This window comes from Schistocerca nitens, chromosome 12, assembly GCF_023898315.1.
Source record: "Schistocerca nitens isolate TAMUIC-IGC-003100 chromosome 12, iqSchNite1.1, whole genome shotgun sequence".
NCBI classification, from domain to species: domain Eukaryota; kingdom Metazoa; phylum Arthropoda; class Insecta; order Orthoptera; family Acrididae; genus Schistocerca; species Schistocerca nitens.
In genome coordinates, this window is record NC_064625.1 from 167,867,004 (window position 1) to 167,884,149 (window position 17,146).

Genomic DNA, 17,146 nt, shown 5'->3' on the forward strand with positions numbered 1-17,146 from the left:
GCGGAGAGAGAGATGGCGGAGTTTCGAGAGGTTGCTATAAGCGGACGACCTGGACGTGTGTCTGCCACAGTGGTTGATGCGAAGAGAGAGATGGCGGAGTTTCGAGAGGTTGCTATAAGCGGACGACCTGGACGTGTGTCTGCCACAGTGGTTGATGCGGAGAGAGAGATGGCGGAGTTTCGAGAGGTTGCTATAAGCGGACGACCTGGACGTGTGTCTGCCACAGTGGTTGATGCGGAGAGAGAGATGGCGGAGTTTCGAGAGGTTGCTATAAGCGGACGACCTGGACGTGTGTCTGCCACAGTGGTTGATGCGGAGAGAGAGATGGCGGAGTTTCGAGAGGTTGCTATAAGCGGACGACCTGGACGTGTGTCTGCCACAGTGGTTGATGCGAAGAGAGAGATGGCGGAGTTTCGAGAGGTTGCTATAAGCGGACGACCTGGACGTGTGTCTGCCACAGTGGTTGATGCGGAGAGAGAGATGGCGGAGTTTCGAGAGGTTGCTATAAGCGGACGACCTGGACGTGTGTCTGCCACAGTGGTTGATGCGGAGAGAGAGATGGCGGAGTTTCGAGAGGTTGCTATAAGCGGACGACCTGGACGTGTGTCTGCCACAGTGGTTGATGCGAAGAGAGAGATGGCGGAGTTTCGAGAGGTTGCTATAAGCGGACGACCTGGACGTGTGTCTGCCACAGTGGTTGATGCGAAGAGAGAGATGGCGGAGTTTTGAGAGGTTGCTATAAGCGGACGACCTGGACGTGTGTCTGCCACAGTGGTTGATGCGGAGAGAGAGATGGCGGAGTTTCGAGAGGTTGCTATAAGCGGACGACCTGGACGTGTGTCTGCCACAGTGGTTGATGCGGAGAGAGAGATGGCGGAGTTTCGAGAGGTTGCTATAAGCGGACGACCTGGACGTGTGTCTGCCACAGTGGTTAATGCGGAGAGAGAGATGGCGGAGTTTCGAGAGGTTGCTATAAGCGGACGACCTGGACGTGTGTCTGCCACAGTGGTTGATGCGGAGAGAGAGATGGCGGAGTTTCGAGAGGTTGCTATAAGCGGACGACCTGGACGTGTGTCTGCCACAGTGGTTGATGCGAAGAGAGAGATGGCGGAGTTTCGAGAGGTTGCTATAAGCGGACGACCTGGACGTGTGTCTGCCACAGTGGTTGATGCGGAGAGAGAGATGGCGGAGTTTCGAGAGGTTGCTATAAGCGGACGACCTGGACGTGTGTCTGCCACAGTGGTTGATGCGGAGAGAGAGATGGCGGAGTTTCGAGAGGTTGCTATAAGCGGACGACCTGGACGTGTGTCTGCCACAGTGGTTGATGCGGAGAGAGAGATGGCGGAGTTTCGAGAGGTTGCTATAAGCGGACGACCTGGACGTGTGTCTGCCACAGTGGTTAATGCGGAGAGAGAGATGGCGGAGTTTCGAGAGGTTGCTATAAGCGGACGACCTGGACGTGTGTCTGCCACAGTGGTTGATGCGGAGAGAGAGATGGCGGAGTTTCGAGAGGTTGCTATAAGTGGACGACCTGGACGTGTGTCTGCCACAGTGGTTGATGCGGAGAGAGAGATGGCGGAGTTTCGAGAGGTTGCTATAAGCGGACGACCTGGACGTGTGTCTGCCACAGTGGTTGATGCGGAGAGAGAGATGGCGGAGTTTCGAGAGGTTGCTATAAGCGGACGACCTGGACGTGTGTCTGCCACAGTGGTTAATGCGGAGAGAGAGATGGCGGAGTTTCGAGAGGTTGCTATAAGCGGACGACCTGGACGTGTGTCTGCCACAGTGGTTGATGCGGAGAGAGAGATGGCGGAGTTTCGAGAGGTTGCTATAAGCGGACGACCTGGACGTGTGTCTGCCACAGTGGTTGATGCGGAGAGAGAGATGGCGGAGTTTCGAGAGGTTGCTATAAGCGGACGACCTGGACGTGTGTCTGCCACAGTGGTTGATGCGAAGAGAGAGATGGCGGAGTTTCGAGAGGTTGCTATAAGCGGACGACCTGGACGTGTGTCTGCCACAGTGGTTGATGCGGAGAGAGAGATGGCGGAGTTTCGAGAGGTTGCTATAAGCGGACGACCTGGACGTGTGTCTGCCAGAAAAAGGGAATTTGAAAAGATGGATGTCATGGACTGAGATATATATATATGATGACTTTTGAACATTATTAGGTAAATACATTGTTTGTTCTCTATCAAAATCTTTCATTTACTAACTATGCCTATCAGTAGTTAGTGCCTTCAGTAGTTAGAATCTTTTATTTAGCTGGCAGTATTGGAGCTCACTGTATTGCAGTAGTTCGAGTAACGAAGATTTTTGTGACGTAAGTGTTTCATGAAAGGTATAGGTTGTTGTTAGTCAGGGCCATTCTTTTGTAGCGATTATTGAAAGTCAGATTGCGTTGCGCTAAAAAAATATTGTGTGTCAGTTTAGTGATGATCAGAATAAGTAAAGAGAGAACTGTGTGACTACGTTCAGTTTTGCTCAGCTGTTTGAAAATCAAATAACGTAAGAGGTTTAGCAGCACAGTAATTCATAATTTTTCTAAGGGGACGTTTCACATGTCGACCCTTAGCCGAGGATACCTCACTGGAATCTTCTGATTTTCTCTTGTAATATGTGTAATTAGTGTGATTGCTAGCGCGTAATTGTAGAGAGAATCTCTTTGATGTACTGTAAAACAGTTTTGGCATGCATGTAGATTTGCGCCAAATATTTCGCAGCTGTGTTTGCAATTAATTAGATATTATTTTCAGTGCTGTGTTAATGTGTTTTCTTATTTTGCTCTTCAAATTTTGCTTTTCTGTGTTATCGTGTGAAATATTGTGTGAATCCTGGCGTGTGAAAAACGTAATACTAGGCTTCAAACTGAGCAAGGACACTGGAGACGAGAGTAGTATGTTAGCGACACCGTGTAATGAGTTAACTAATGTTCAACTTAGTAATTAGGTAATTGTCCATAGGGAGATGGTCCAGGCAATAAATAATCGTGTAGACAGTGAAACAGCTAGTGAACAGGGAAGCATTGTCGATCGATCGGTCGGCAACAGTTCGCCCCAGGAATCCGAAATGACAGGACACAATCTTGCAAATACTGTAGATTCAGGTTTTGCGTCAATACCCGTTTCCCAATGAGGTCAAGACACATTTTCTGCTTTTCAACATGCGAATGTTTCCGGTGTAAATGCACTGCCGAAAAGTACAGAGTAACATGTTTCAGACACCGGTGCATTGTTGTTACAATGAATGCAACAAGTGGGACAGCAGTTTCAAAAGTTAGACACAATGGAACAAAATCTTCAAAAGTTAGACACAATGGAACAACACCAGAGACAAACACTGTAACAGCTTCAAAAGGTAGACAAAATGGAACAAAATCAGAGACAAACACAGCAAAAGCTTCAGAAGTTAGACACAACGCTTGAAAAAACACACAAAGATTTAACTGCTGAGTTACTTAAAATCGAATCGAAATGTCAAAAAGTCTGTAATGATGTAAAAACACAAATTTGTGAGCATTTTCAACCTACTTTTTCGCGCCATGAAAATGCATTACAGAATCACGAAGCAGCCATAAAAGAACTGCAAACTATTGTCAATTAAAATCACGACACATTTCAAGATAAAATTGACTCAGTTGCACCTACCGATTCGGTTACGCAACTTGCAAAAACTCAGGAAAACTTAAAGGACGCAGTAGATACTCTAAAACTTGGTTCAGAAAAATACACAGAGGAAATTAGTTCATTATCTGAGAAAGTAGCCGAGCTTTCGGATCAGTTCACTAACTTACCTACAAAGGTAGATGATGATCTGAATGACACAAGACCCGTAGTCTTCACTGATACAGATCAGTATGAACAAATTAAGAAATTTAAACAAAATCAGAATCAAATTAATGCGCAACACAAAAGAGAAATCCGGGAAGTACAAGTTCAGTTGGCACAAGTAATACAAGAATTACATATTTCAGAGGACACTCGCGCTCCAATACAGGAAGAGGGACATAAAAATACGGAAAAGCCACAAAATAGTAATACAGGGCATTTCGGAAATTATGAAAAAAATTGGAAAGGTGCACCTAATTTTGAGATGGAACCGCCGAAACGACGTAACAATGACCGACATGCGACTCGCCGACATGATGATTTTGACTATAAGCTGTTTATTACTACACGTAAATTGAAAACATTTAAGAATTCCGGCAACGACATTCATCCAGAAGCGAGGCTTCATCAATTCTCTCATTGCTTTCCTCCCAACTGGTCATTGGAGCACAGATTAGAGTTTATGTGTGGCTACTTAGAGAACGAACCAGCTGTAAGAATGCGATCGGTCATTCACGATTGTCACAGTGAAGGAGAATTTTATCATGCTTTCCTCTCAGCATATTGGTCTCAAGCTACTCAAGATCGCGTAAACCATAGCATCATAATGATGAATTCTCCAGTCTCGTCAAATATTCTGAAGACATGTTGCACAAGAATCAGTATCTTTCAAACCCATACAGCCCCTCAGGACTTTTGCTTAATCAGATTGCCTGAACATTTGAGACATATTATTTTGGCAGGACGTTGCAAAGGCGACATCGAAGGTTTTCAGGGGTTTCTACAAGAATTAGAAATTGACACAGACAGTCGCGGGACGCGAAAACAGGAACACAACAATTATAGGTCACAATTCCGCGATGACAACTGGACACGACAAGGCTATTGTTACAACGCAAATCGTGACCAAAACAGACACCACCCGTATGACAACCGTTGGCAGAGTAGTAATAATTACAGGGAAAGGTCACCTCTCCTCGGTAATGACTATTACAGAGACACTCAGAGAAACAGACAATATGGGAACCAAAATAATTATTTTCAAGGGAGACGGAGTAACTTCAGACGCAACGGTCCATCGCACAGTTACGACTCATGGAGAAGTTCTCCACCACGTGACCGACAAGAAAGAAACTATGGAAACTACCGACATGACGACAGATGATATGATCATAACGACAGACCTGAACTTCATCAGAACTGGCGGGATTTAAACAGGGCAGGGCCCTCTCGGCAAGGTGAATCTGTAGAAGTTAGGTCTCCTAATCCCAATAACGACGCGCGCCAACAAAGAGACAGTAGACAATGACTCACACCGCTGGCAGCAACAAAACGTACTTACGAAGCTGACGACGTAGCTGCCGTGGCTATTAATTACGTAAAAATGGAAGACATTAGGGACATCTTACTCCAGGAACACGACGTAGAACAGAACAACATTGCATATCCTGTGATTCACATTACAGTAAATGACATAAAATTTATGGCAGTGCTTGACTCTGGCAGTCCTATTTCAGTAATTAGTGAAACAGCTTTTAGCAAATGCAACAAATAGAACCATTGCCCCACACTTCCGTTACATAAGATTAAATTACAAGGTGCAATTTTTGGAAAAAGAGTAGATGTACGCCAGAAAACTAATCTAGAATTCTTTTGTCAAAATCACGGATTCTCTATGATCTTTCTTATTGTTCCATTATTGTCGACGGAAATTATATTGGGAGTAGACTTTTTGAACGAATACAAAGCAATCTTAAACTTTCACGATGCTGAAATAAGTTTAGAGAAACAAAGTAAGTCAATAGCTTTGAAATTTGAAGAGTGGCTCTCAAACCATGGTGAGACAACAGTTCGGAACTTGACACTAACAATCACTCTGCAAGTATTGAGAGGGATGATATCGACGACGGATTTGATACTAATGAGTTAATTCAGAACAAAATTCAAACAATTAAGAATTGTAATGACCCTGATAGGCAGGACTTTTTGAGATTTTACAAGCACATTCCACAGTTTTTACTCACAAAACAGGAACACTCAAGGGATTTAAATACCAATTTCGTGTTCGAGAGCATATTAAATTTTGTGTTGGACCATACGTAATTCCGGCACATCATAGGGACCTTTTAGAACAGAAATACAATCTATGCTTGACGAGGGCATTATTGAGCCTGCAGTAAGCTCATACAACAGTCCATTACATGTTGTTGAGAAGAAAAATGGATCTATCAGGCTTGTCTTAGACTCGAGACAAATCAACACGTATCATCATTCCTGAAACAGACGTTGGGAGAACTACTTCAAAATTTTAATGCTGTAAAAGTGTTGTCTTCTATTGATCTCATATCCAGCTTTTATCAGATTGAACTTCATCCAGAATGTAGAAAATACACAGGTTTTCTTTTTTCGGCGTTTGTTATCAATTTCGGAAACTTCCTTTTGGTTTGAACATTTCTTCGGCAGCATTCATTCGCAGGTTAAATTCCATATTAACTGAGCTCTTAAAACGTCACATCACCTTATATGTGGACGATATTCTAATAGCAGAAGCCTCATGGGAACAACACATTCACATCCTCAACAGTGTGTTACGTATTTTTGGAATTACAGTTAACTTGGAAAAGTCTGAATTCGGTAGGACAAAGGAGAATTTTTCGGGACACATTATTTCTTCTGAAGGCATTCAGCCGGATCCTGAAAAGTTAGAAACAGAGCCATTCCAGTTCCATCCACACACACACACACACACACACACACACACACACACACACACACACACACACAAAAAGTTCGCAGTTTTCTAGGTCCCGTAAATTTTTACCGTCGTTTCCTGAATATGCAAATTCTAGTTACACCAAAACTTTGTTGTCTCACTGGAAAAAATACTATTTGGAACTGGGACGAATAGGTACAGTTGGAATTCAATTCTTTGAAAGAAGCGCTACTTAACGCGCTCATCCAGATCCGTCACAAGATTTCTGCCTTAGCACGGATTCTTCTAAAGTCGGTCTTGATGCCCATTTATTTCAAGAAGGCATATAAAATGACACCACTGTTCAGAAAACCATTGCTTTTGCTAGCCGCGTGCTAACAAAATCTGAAAAAAATTATTCCGTTACTGAATTAGAAGCTTTAGCTATCGTTTGGGCATTAACAAATTCCGTTTCTTTCTTTCTTTCTGGTAAACACGTAAAAGTATACAGTGATCATCGTGCATTACAATTTCTTATGTCTTCGAAATTAAATCACGACAGGTTAAAACGTTTGGCATTGTTTCTGCAAGAATTCCACTTCACAATAGTCTACATTCCTGGCAAGGAGAACATGGTTGCGGACGCACTGTCACGCGCACCGGCTGGACTTGACAAAAGTAACACAGAAGGCAACCTCGAGAAAAATTTCAGTATTCTTTACATTCAGAAAGTCGGCTTTGAAAACTTCATCACCACATCTTTAAAGGATATTGCTCATGAACAAGATAAACATCCGATTTGGAAAGACATCAGAAGTAAATCGCATGAAAAGACACACACACAGGTTCGGCGTTATTATCTGGTTAGAAACAACATACTGTTCAAACGCTGCACTGTTGATGACAAGCTATGGGTACTTTGCATTCCTGACGATTTTGTTAATAAGCTCATTTGGTACATTCATTTGAGCTACGCACATTTTGGTCCACGAAAATGTTACCATATTCTTCGAACAACATGTTATTTTAACAATGTGGGGAAGAGAATTCGAAGAGTCTTGTCTATTTGTAAACTTCGTCAAAAGGCTAAACCATCTACTATTTCACATCGTACTCCGTTGTTTCGTATCATTCCTTCTAAATTATAAGAATTTGCTGCTGTTGATCTCTTGGGATCCCTTGTCAGAACATCGAATGGATATTCGTACGTTCTAGTAGCTGTTGAACTTACTTCAAAATCTGTTTCATTCACTCCGTTACGCAAAGCCACTGGACGGTCTGTATCCAACGCCTTTGTTCAAATGGTTCAAATGGCTCTGAGCACTATGGGACTTAACATCTATGGTCATCAGTCCCCTAGAACTTAGAACTACTTAAACCTAACTAACCTAAGGACAGCACACAACACCCAGCCATCACGAGGCAGAGAAAATCCCTGACCCCGCCGGGAATCGAACCCGGGAACCCGGGCGTGGGAAGCGAGAACGCTACCGCACGACCACGAGATGCGAACGCCTTTGTTAAAAAATTCTTATACGTGAAGTTGCCCACGTTGCTAAAGTCATTTTAGATAACGGACCACAATTCAGATCTGCTGTTTGGTCACGCATGCTTCGGAATCGTAAAATCAAACCTGTTGTTATTTCATTGTACTCACCACATTGTAACCCGTCTGAACGGCTTATGAAAGAAATCAATAAGCTTTGCAGAGTTTATTGTCAGAGAAAGCATTAGTATTGGGACTGATGTTTACACTTATTTCAAAACGTGCTCAATTAAATGCCTCATGACTCCACTGCTTTACCACCTATTCTTGTTCTGAAGAACGAGGAACACCCAATCAGAATCAGAGCGCTTGTACCTTTTCCGAATACACGTAAACTTCGACACAAAGACATAATTGATTTGGCTATTAAAAATATAAATTCTGCTGCAGACAAAAGGAGAAAACTACACGGTAAATCAAATGCAAAATAATTCATTAAAGCTCATTCATCGTCACACAAAAAGAAACTCTTGAGTCACAAATTCTTTCTGATTTACAATGGACTTTACAGATCCGACGTATACCGCATGATAATTGCGTCGAAGTTGAAACTCTGCGTACTAGGAAGAGTAAAGGTTTACACCACATTTCACCTGTAAACCCGTTTATTGAGAGAGAATATGCTTTTTAACTTAGTCTTTGCCATAAAATTTTTCACTTCACGTTACTAATACGCTTTGCCACACGTAGAAACTGTTAACATGCAACAATGTTTTGAAGTTAACTATCCAGTCAAGAACCGAGGGAACTTATTTAAACAGTAATTACGAATGCATTGTTATAGTGAACAGACGACACAGTGTTATTGTCTGAACATTTTTGTTTGTTGGTTGCACGATTACGTAACGACTATAAGGTTTATATATTTGGAACATATACTACTAATGAGATCGTAATGCAACGTTTTGGTTTACTTGAAAATACATTCTGGATCTAAAGTACTTTCTGTGAGATTACAGATGACTTAGTATTTGGTTTGTTTGACAGCTACACGACTATATCAGGACGCTACTAATGAGTGACACAATTTACAATGTTGCTTTTGCGGTGGATCTGTTTTATATCTGCACAGTTTTTCTGTATTATTCTGGAAAGTAAAACATGTTTTAGTTGTAACTTTTGTGGTATAGCTACAATGAGACAGCCTTTTCCATAGCACAACAATAAGTTACAGTACAGTACTTTCTTGATCACGGCAATAAGCGTAATAACTAAGATATCTATACGCAAAGCATTTCACTTTTGTTTATGACGAGGTAAGTACATTGACTTCTGCAGAACTTTGCTTACGGAGGACGATAACTATGACACTTGGCACACTTTTACCGTCAAGTAATGACAAAAATTATCTTACAGCAAGACGCACAGTTTAGCGCTACAGGACACGAGTTTGAGAGATTAATTTTTTACTTAAAAGGTTTTGCAGCACTGTCATTTTTAAATTTTTACAAGCGGACCTTTCATATGGAACAACTGGGTCATCAAAACCTCGCAAGGGAAGAAGCTTGCATTTACCTTCATTAAGTTTTGCACCTGAACTCCGACAAAAATCATCGATTACAGCCTTCAGTCGAGGTATCTCATAAGGATTGCACCAGAGAACCATCTCGTCATCCCTATATGCACGAACAGCTATAGTCCCACCGGAAAGCGTCCAACCTGTCAGCTGGGATGCTAGCATCCGAAATGGGGGCTCCAGAGACAACACAACCATCGTCATTGACAGCGGTCTTCCTTCAGGCACTCCCCTACGGATATTTATTGCTGACGTCAGTTGGCCATTAACAACCACCGTAGCCGATATACCCGTAAACAGATTTGAGAGCACTCGCCGCGTGTCAACAGTGAATCCGACTGTCTCCAGAATGCGAAGCAGAAAGTCGTGATTAACGCGATCAGATGCCTTATCGAAGTCTAGAAAAGCGAGGGCACAAGGAACGGATGTTACAGCAGCAACCGAAACCACGTCACGACGCTCGACTATAGCAGTAAGAATGGTGCGACCAGGTACGAAGCTTTGGTGCTTTGCAACAATCGTCTCCATCAGAGCCGACATCCTACTACACTCCTGGAAATTGAAATAAGAACACCGTGAATTCATTGTCCCAGGAAGGGGAAACTTGATCACACTGACAGAACCACAGGCACATAGACACAGGCAACAGAGCATGCACAATGTCGGCACTAGTACAGTGTATATCCACCTTTCGCAGCAATGCAGGCTGCTATTCTCCCATGGAGACGATCGTAGAGATGCTGGATGTAGTCCTGTGGAACGGCTTGCCATGCCATTTCCACCTGGCGCCTCAGTTGGACCAGCGTTCGTGCTGGACGTGCAGACCGTGTGAGACGACGCTTCATCCAGTCCCAAACATGCTCAATGGGGGACAGATCCGGAGATCTTGCTGGCCAGGGTAGTTGACTTACACCTTCTAGAGCACGTTGGGTGGCACGGGATACATGCGGACGTGCGTTGTCCTGTTGGAACAGCAAGTTCCCTTGCCGGTCTAGGAATGGTAGAACGATGGGTTCGATGACGGTTTGGATGTACCGTGCACTATTCAGTGTCCCCTCGACGATCACCGGTGGTGTACGGCCAGTGTAGGAGATCGCTCCCCACACCATGATGCCGGGTGTTGGCCCTGTGTGCCTCGGTCGTATGCAGTCCTGATTGTGGCGCTCACCTGCACGGCGCCAAACACGCATACGACCATCATTGGCACCAAGGCAGAAGCGACTCTCATCGCTGAAGACGACACGTCTCCATTCGTCCCTCCATTCACGCCTGTCGCGACACCACTGGAGGCGGGCTGCACGATGTTGGGGCGTGAGCGGAAGACGGCCTAACGGTGTGCGGGACCGTAGCCCAGCTTCATGGAGACTGTTGCCAATGGTCCTCGCCTATACCCCAGGAGCAACAGTGTCCCTAATTTGCTGGGAAGTGGCGGTGCGGTCCCCTACGGCACTGCGTAGGATCCTACGGTCTTGGCGTGCATCCGTGCGTCGCTGCGGTCCGGTCCCAGGTCGACGGGCACGTGCACCTTCCGCCGACCACTGGCGACAACATCGATGTACTGTGGAGACCTCACGCCCCACGTGTTGAGCAATTCGGCGGTACGTCCACCCGGCCTCCCGCATGCCCACTATACGCCCTCGCTCAAAGTCCGTCAACTGCACATACGGTTCACGTCCACGCTGTCGCGGCATGCTACCAGTGTTAAAGACTGCGATGGAGCTCCGTATGCCACGGCAAACTGGCTGACACTGACGGCGGCGGTGCACAAATGCTGCGCAGCTAGCGCCATTCGACGGCCAACACCGCGGTTCCTGGTGTGTCCGCTGTGCCGTGCGTGTGATCATTGCTTGTACAGCCCTCTCGCAGTGTCCGGAGCAAGTATGGTGGGTCTGACACACCGGTGTCAATGTGTTCTTTTTTCCATTTCCAGGAGTGTATCAACTGCCCTCGCCACAGTCTTATAATCAAAGTTTAGCAAAGTAATTGGGCGAAAGCTATCAGGGACAGCCGGTGCAGTGCGTTTCGTGGTTAAAACAATTTTCCCAACTTTGAACGAGGTCGGCAGTATTCTACACTGTAACACTTCATTCAAAAGGGAGGTAAAGGTAGCACCTAACAACGACCAAAAGCGCACGTAAAATTCCTTGGGAAGTCCATCTAGACACGGGGCTTTTGAGAAGGCAATCCCACAATATGTTCAGGTGTAATTGTCGCATCTAAGATACTGACAAGTGGGTCGGAAAAGGTTTCATTGGACTCATCGATGTCGTGGATTTCCACATAGTACTGGTGTAATATAAACACTATATCAGCTTCCGCCATTACGATACGTCCATCATTTGTCGTGAGAGAATGAATACAAGCGCGTCTGCACGGGTCTGAGGCCGAAGCAAATGATATAAGGAAGTCAGTTCTTCGGTCAGCAATGAACGCGGCTTCGATCGGATTTTTCTATTTGTATTCTCTTCAAGGTCAACAATTTTGAAGGTAGGAGACGAGTTGGTATAGCACTTGCCCGCGAAAGGCAAAGGTCCCGAGTTCGAGTCTCGGTCCTGCACACAGTTTTAATCTGCCAGGAAGTTTCATATCAGCGCACACTCCGCTGCAGAGCGAAAATCTCATTCTGGAAACATCCCCCAGGCTGTGGCTAAGCCGTGTCTCCGCAATATCCTTTCTTTCAGGAGTGCTAGTTCTGCAAGGTTCGCAGGAGAGCTTCTGTAAAGTTTGGAAGGTAGGAGACGAGGTACTGGCAGAAGTAAAGCTGTGAGGACGGGGCGTGAGTCGTGCTTGGGTAGCTCAGTTGATAGAGCACTTGCCCGCGGAAGCAATGGTCCCGAGTACGAGTCTGTCCCTCGAGTGAAAAGTTTACTTTCTAGCCGGCACGGTAGCTCAGCGTGTTCGGTCAGAGGGTTTAGCTACCCTCTTTAACAAAAAAACTGAATGAACGAATCAACGATCAACCTGAACAGGCGTCATCGGACGTCCGCCACGAACAAAAGTGAACGAACAATCTAGAACAAAATGAGATAAAAAAAAAGTCTCGGTCCGGCACACAGTTTTAATCTGCCAGGAAGTTTCGTATCAGCGCACACTCCGCCGCAGAGTGAAAATCTCATTCTGTCAACAATTTTGCTTTTACACGTATAACATCCGCAATTCGCAGAGGGGCGTGATCCGAAGCAGCATAAAGTTCACGCAGGATGGAACAGTAATATTCATACGTTCTCCGAAAATGTAGCGCTTTGGCAGCACAGAAAAATATCGCAGTTTGCCTGAGGCTCGGTTTTGCTATCAAGGGTGGAACAGTATTTCCCAGTGGGCCGTACAGTACGCTTCGACACGACTCGCGTCACGTCATCGAGAGAGGGGTCAGCTAGGTCAGAGACGATTAACATCCACGTAGGGCGAAACAATGTGAGTGGTTGCCGTTCAAGACAGAGTTGTGGCCACAACACAATGATCCGTAAAGGAAGCTGGGATGACTTCAACATTAAGAACACTATCGCTCAGGCAGTCTGATAAGTAAAATCTATCTAACCTGCTACTAGAAGTCGCAAAAAGTGGGTAAATTTAAGTAGCGTCGGGTGTTTACATATCCAGACGTCTTTTAGGCGTAAGGAGCGGACCAATTCATGTAATTCACGACAGAAATTAAAATTTGGAAACTGATCCACAGGAAGCGGAATTGTAATAGTACAATTCTCAAGGCTGTCAATTCAACTGAGTACCTGGGTATTAAAATTACGAACAACTTCAGTTGGAAAGACCACATAGATAATATTGTGGGGAAGGCGAGCCAAAGATTGCGTTTCATTGGCAGGACACTTAGAAGATGCAACAAGTCCACTAAAGAGACAGCTTACACCACACTCGTTCGTCCTCTGTTAGAATATTGCTGCACGGTGTGGGGGATCCTTACCAGGTGGGATTGACGGAGGACATCGAAAGGGTGCAAAAAAGGGCAGCTCGTTTTGTATTATCACGTAATAGGGGAGAGAGCGTGGCAGATATGATACGCGAGTTGGGATGGAAGTCATTAAAGCAAAGACGTTTTTCGTCGCGGCGAGATCTATTCACGAAATTTCAGTCACCAACTTTCTCTTCCGAATGCGGAAATATTTAGTTGAGCCCAAACTACATAGGTAGGAATGATCATCAAAATAAAATAAGAGAAATCAGAGCTCGAACAGAAAGGTTTAGGTGTTCGTTTTTCCCGCGCGCTGTTCGGGAGTGGAATGGTAGAGAGATAGTATGATTGTGGTTCGATGAACCCTCTGCCAAGCACTTAAATGTGAATTGCAGAGTAATCATGTAGATGTAGATGTAGATGTAGACGCAATACACAGTTGAAACCACCACCCAACAGAATACCCGGAGGAGTCTTACGCAACAGATAAACAATACCTTCTTCATAAAAACGCGAACGATCCACTGCGCAACCAATGCCAGAAAGGGGCATATAAAAGAACAAAGGTAAGATAAAAAAGCTTACAACCTATGCCCCTGCCAGAATCCAAAATTTTCACGTCAGCAATAGGAATGCCTTCGCTAAAGAATAAGGCGGTCCCCCTAGAATGCTCGGTTGCTACATTAAAGAGCATACGAAAACCAGGTAAGGAGAAATTACTAAAGAACACCTACAGTAAGAAGACTATGTCCGCACACGAATCATAAATGAACTGACGCAGCGAAGCCAATCGCAATTCTGATACCACACGATTAACATTTAAGGAAAGGAACGTGTAGGCTCGGGTCATTGATCACAACTAGACAGCGATGTACGGAATCTCGGAGTAGAATTAGGTAGCCAACTGAGCGGAGCGGAGTCCACAGCCGAATCAGACATCGGGGGACCAGAACCCCCATCATCACAACCTCTTTACTTAGATTTATTACGTGGTACCGCACGGTCAGGTTGTATACGCTGTTTCTGTCTGCTACGTGTCATGGCGGCCTCTGCCCATCAGAACAAGGATCATGTACTGCAAGTCCAGTTACAAAGGCGGAATATTTTGTGCAACTGCCAATGCGACAGGTGATACTTCGTTGCTAATTATATTCTCCTCAGGGGTTGTTGTAGGCGGCAAATTCGGGAAACCGTCTGCGTCTCAAGACATTGTATCGTCTGAGACTGTAACGATGGACACAAAGACGAAGGGGGGGGGGAGGAGGGAACCGCTCCCCTCCACACACAGGCAGTTCAGAAGGAGCCACTTTGCGAGCAGGAGGGATGCTGCCAATTTATTTAGTGAATTTTTTTAAGAAAAGTTAATAGAAGAATCCCCCCCCCCATGAACCATAGACCTTGCCTTTGGTGGGGAGGCTTGCGTGCCTCAGCGATACAGATGGCCGTACCATAGGTGCAACCACAGCGGAGGGGTATCTGTTGAGAGGCCAGACAAACATGAGGTTCCTGAAGAGGGGCAGCAGCCTTTTCAGTAGTTGCAGGGGCAACAGTCTGGATGATTGACTGATCTGGCCTTGTAACACTAACCAAAACAGCCTTGCTGTGCTGATACTGCGAACGGCTGAAAGCAAGGGGAAACTACAGCCGTAATTTTTCCCGAAGGCATGCAGCTTTACTGTATGAGTAGCATGGAGAGCTGCATCAAACCAGTCTCAGGACTGAAGACCACAACAGTGGAAGAGTAAAACTGGGTCAACAGAAGCGTCCGATCCCACGCGTCGGCTTTGACCCGTGACATAAGGGTGTTGTCTTGTGTGACGTCATGACGGCGCGGAGTTTAGTTTGCGAGTGTGGCGTGTTTGTAGATGTCGTCGTGTTGTGGTTTGTTGTGCTCTCTGGTGGTATGTTCAGGGTTTTCGTTCGTGTTGTGTTATGGGCTCAATTTGCTTTTGCTCATTGTCCAGAATTGTTCAAAAAATGCTTCAAATGGCTGTGAGCACTATGGGACTTAACAGCTATGGTCATCAGTCCCCTAGAACTTAGAACTACTTAAACCTAACTAACCTAAGGACAGCACACAACACCCAGCCATCACGAGGCAGAGAAAATCCCTGACCCCGCCGGGAATCGAACCCGGGAACCCGGGCGTGGGAAGCGAGAACGCTACCGCACGACCACGAGATGCGGGCTCCAGAATTGTTCGAGTGTCGGCTGTGTTTGTAGTGGAATTCGTTTCAGTGAGTTAACGATTTTGTGTGGAGGTTTATTTAATGTTGTTCGCTGTACATCTTGTGGTAATTTTAGCAAAATTAATCGGTTGTTGTTTTTGTTCAGGAATGGATATGACGGATAAAATTAACAGTGCGCTGGTCAAGGGAAGTGTTCGATCCCAATGTGTGGCTGTGTATGTTGATATTGGGAGATGTTTTTGAGCTATATAGGCCAAGGGAAGTGTTTGATCCAAATTTATGGGAGCTATGTAGGTCAAGAGAAGTGTCCGATTCCAGATGATATTGTGTTTAGTGGTATTTGGGGAGTTTTGTGATGCCGGTTTTTTTCGTCGTTTTGTGTGGGGGGTGGGTGTCTAAATTTGTTTACAATTAGTTTGTCCCCACCAAAAACACCCCATTTCCCGCGCTTGTTCCGTTAGTGTCATTAGGCTTTTTGTGGAAAGTGTGTGTTTGTTTTTCGATGTATTTTCGTCCTCGTAATGTGTACGTGCCGACTTTATATGCGCCATATTGGAATCGTGGTTTGTGGTCGTTTCCGCCATATTTGTGATGTCATGGGTCAAAGCAGACGGGTGGGATCGGACGCTTCCGTATATCCCTTTCCGCGAAATGTAAGTTGGCGGCAGTAAAATTGTACTGCCGTCGGCCTCAAATGCTGGTTCTCTAAATTTCCTCAGTAGCGATTCACGAAAACAACGCCTCCTTTCCTCCAGACTCCCACCCGAGTTCCTGAAGCATTTCCGTAACACTCGCGTGATGATCAAACCTACCAGTAACAAATTTAGCAGCCCGCCTGCTGAATTGCTTCTATGTCGTCCCTCAATCCGACCTGCTATGGATCCCAAACGCTCGAGCAGTACTCAAGAATAGGTCGTATTAGTGTTTTGTAAGCGGTCTCCTTTACAGATGAACCACATGTTCCCAAAATTCTACCAATGAACCGAAGACGACCATCCGCCTTCCCCAGAACTGCCATTACCTGCTTGTACCACTTCATATCGCTCAGCAATGTTACTCCCAAATATTTAATCGACGTGACTGTGTCAAGCGCTACACTACTAATGGAGTATTCAAACATTACGGGACTGTTTTTCCTATTCATCTGCATTGATTTACATTTATCTACAGGGTGTTACAAAAAGGTACGGCCAAACTTTCAGGAAACATTCCTCACACACAAATAAAGAAAATATGTTATGTGGACATGTGTCCATGTTAGAGCTCATTTTAGTTTCGTCAGTTTGCACTCCAACGTGATCAAATTGTAAATTTTCACAATCAACATGTGTGGGCTGACGAGAATCCGCACGCAATCGTGCAATCACGTCATCAACACAGATTTTCTGTGAACGTTTGGGCAGGCATTGTTGGTGATGTCTCGATTGGGCCCCACGTTCTTCCACCTACGCTTAATGGAGCACGTTATCATG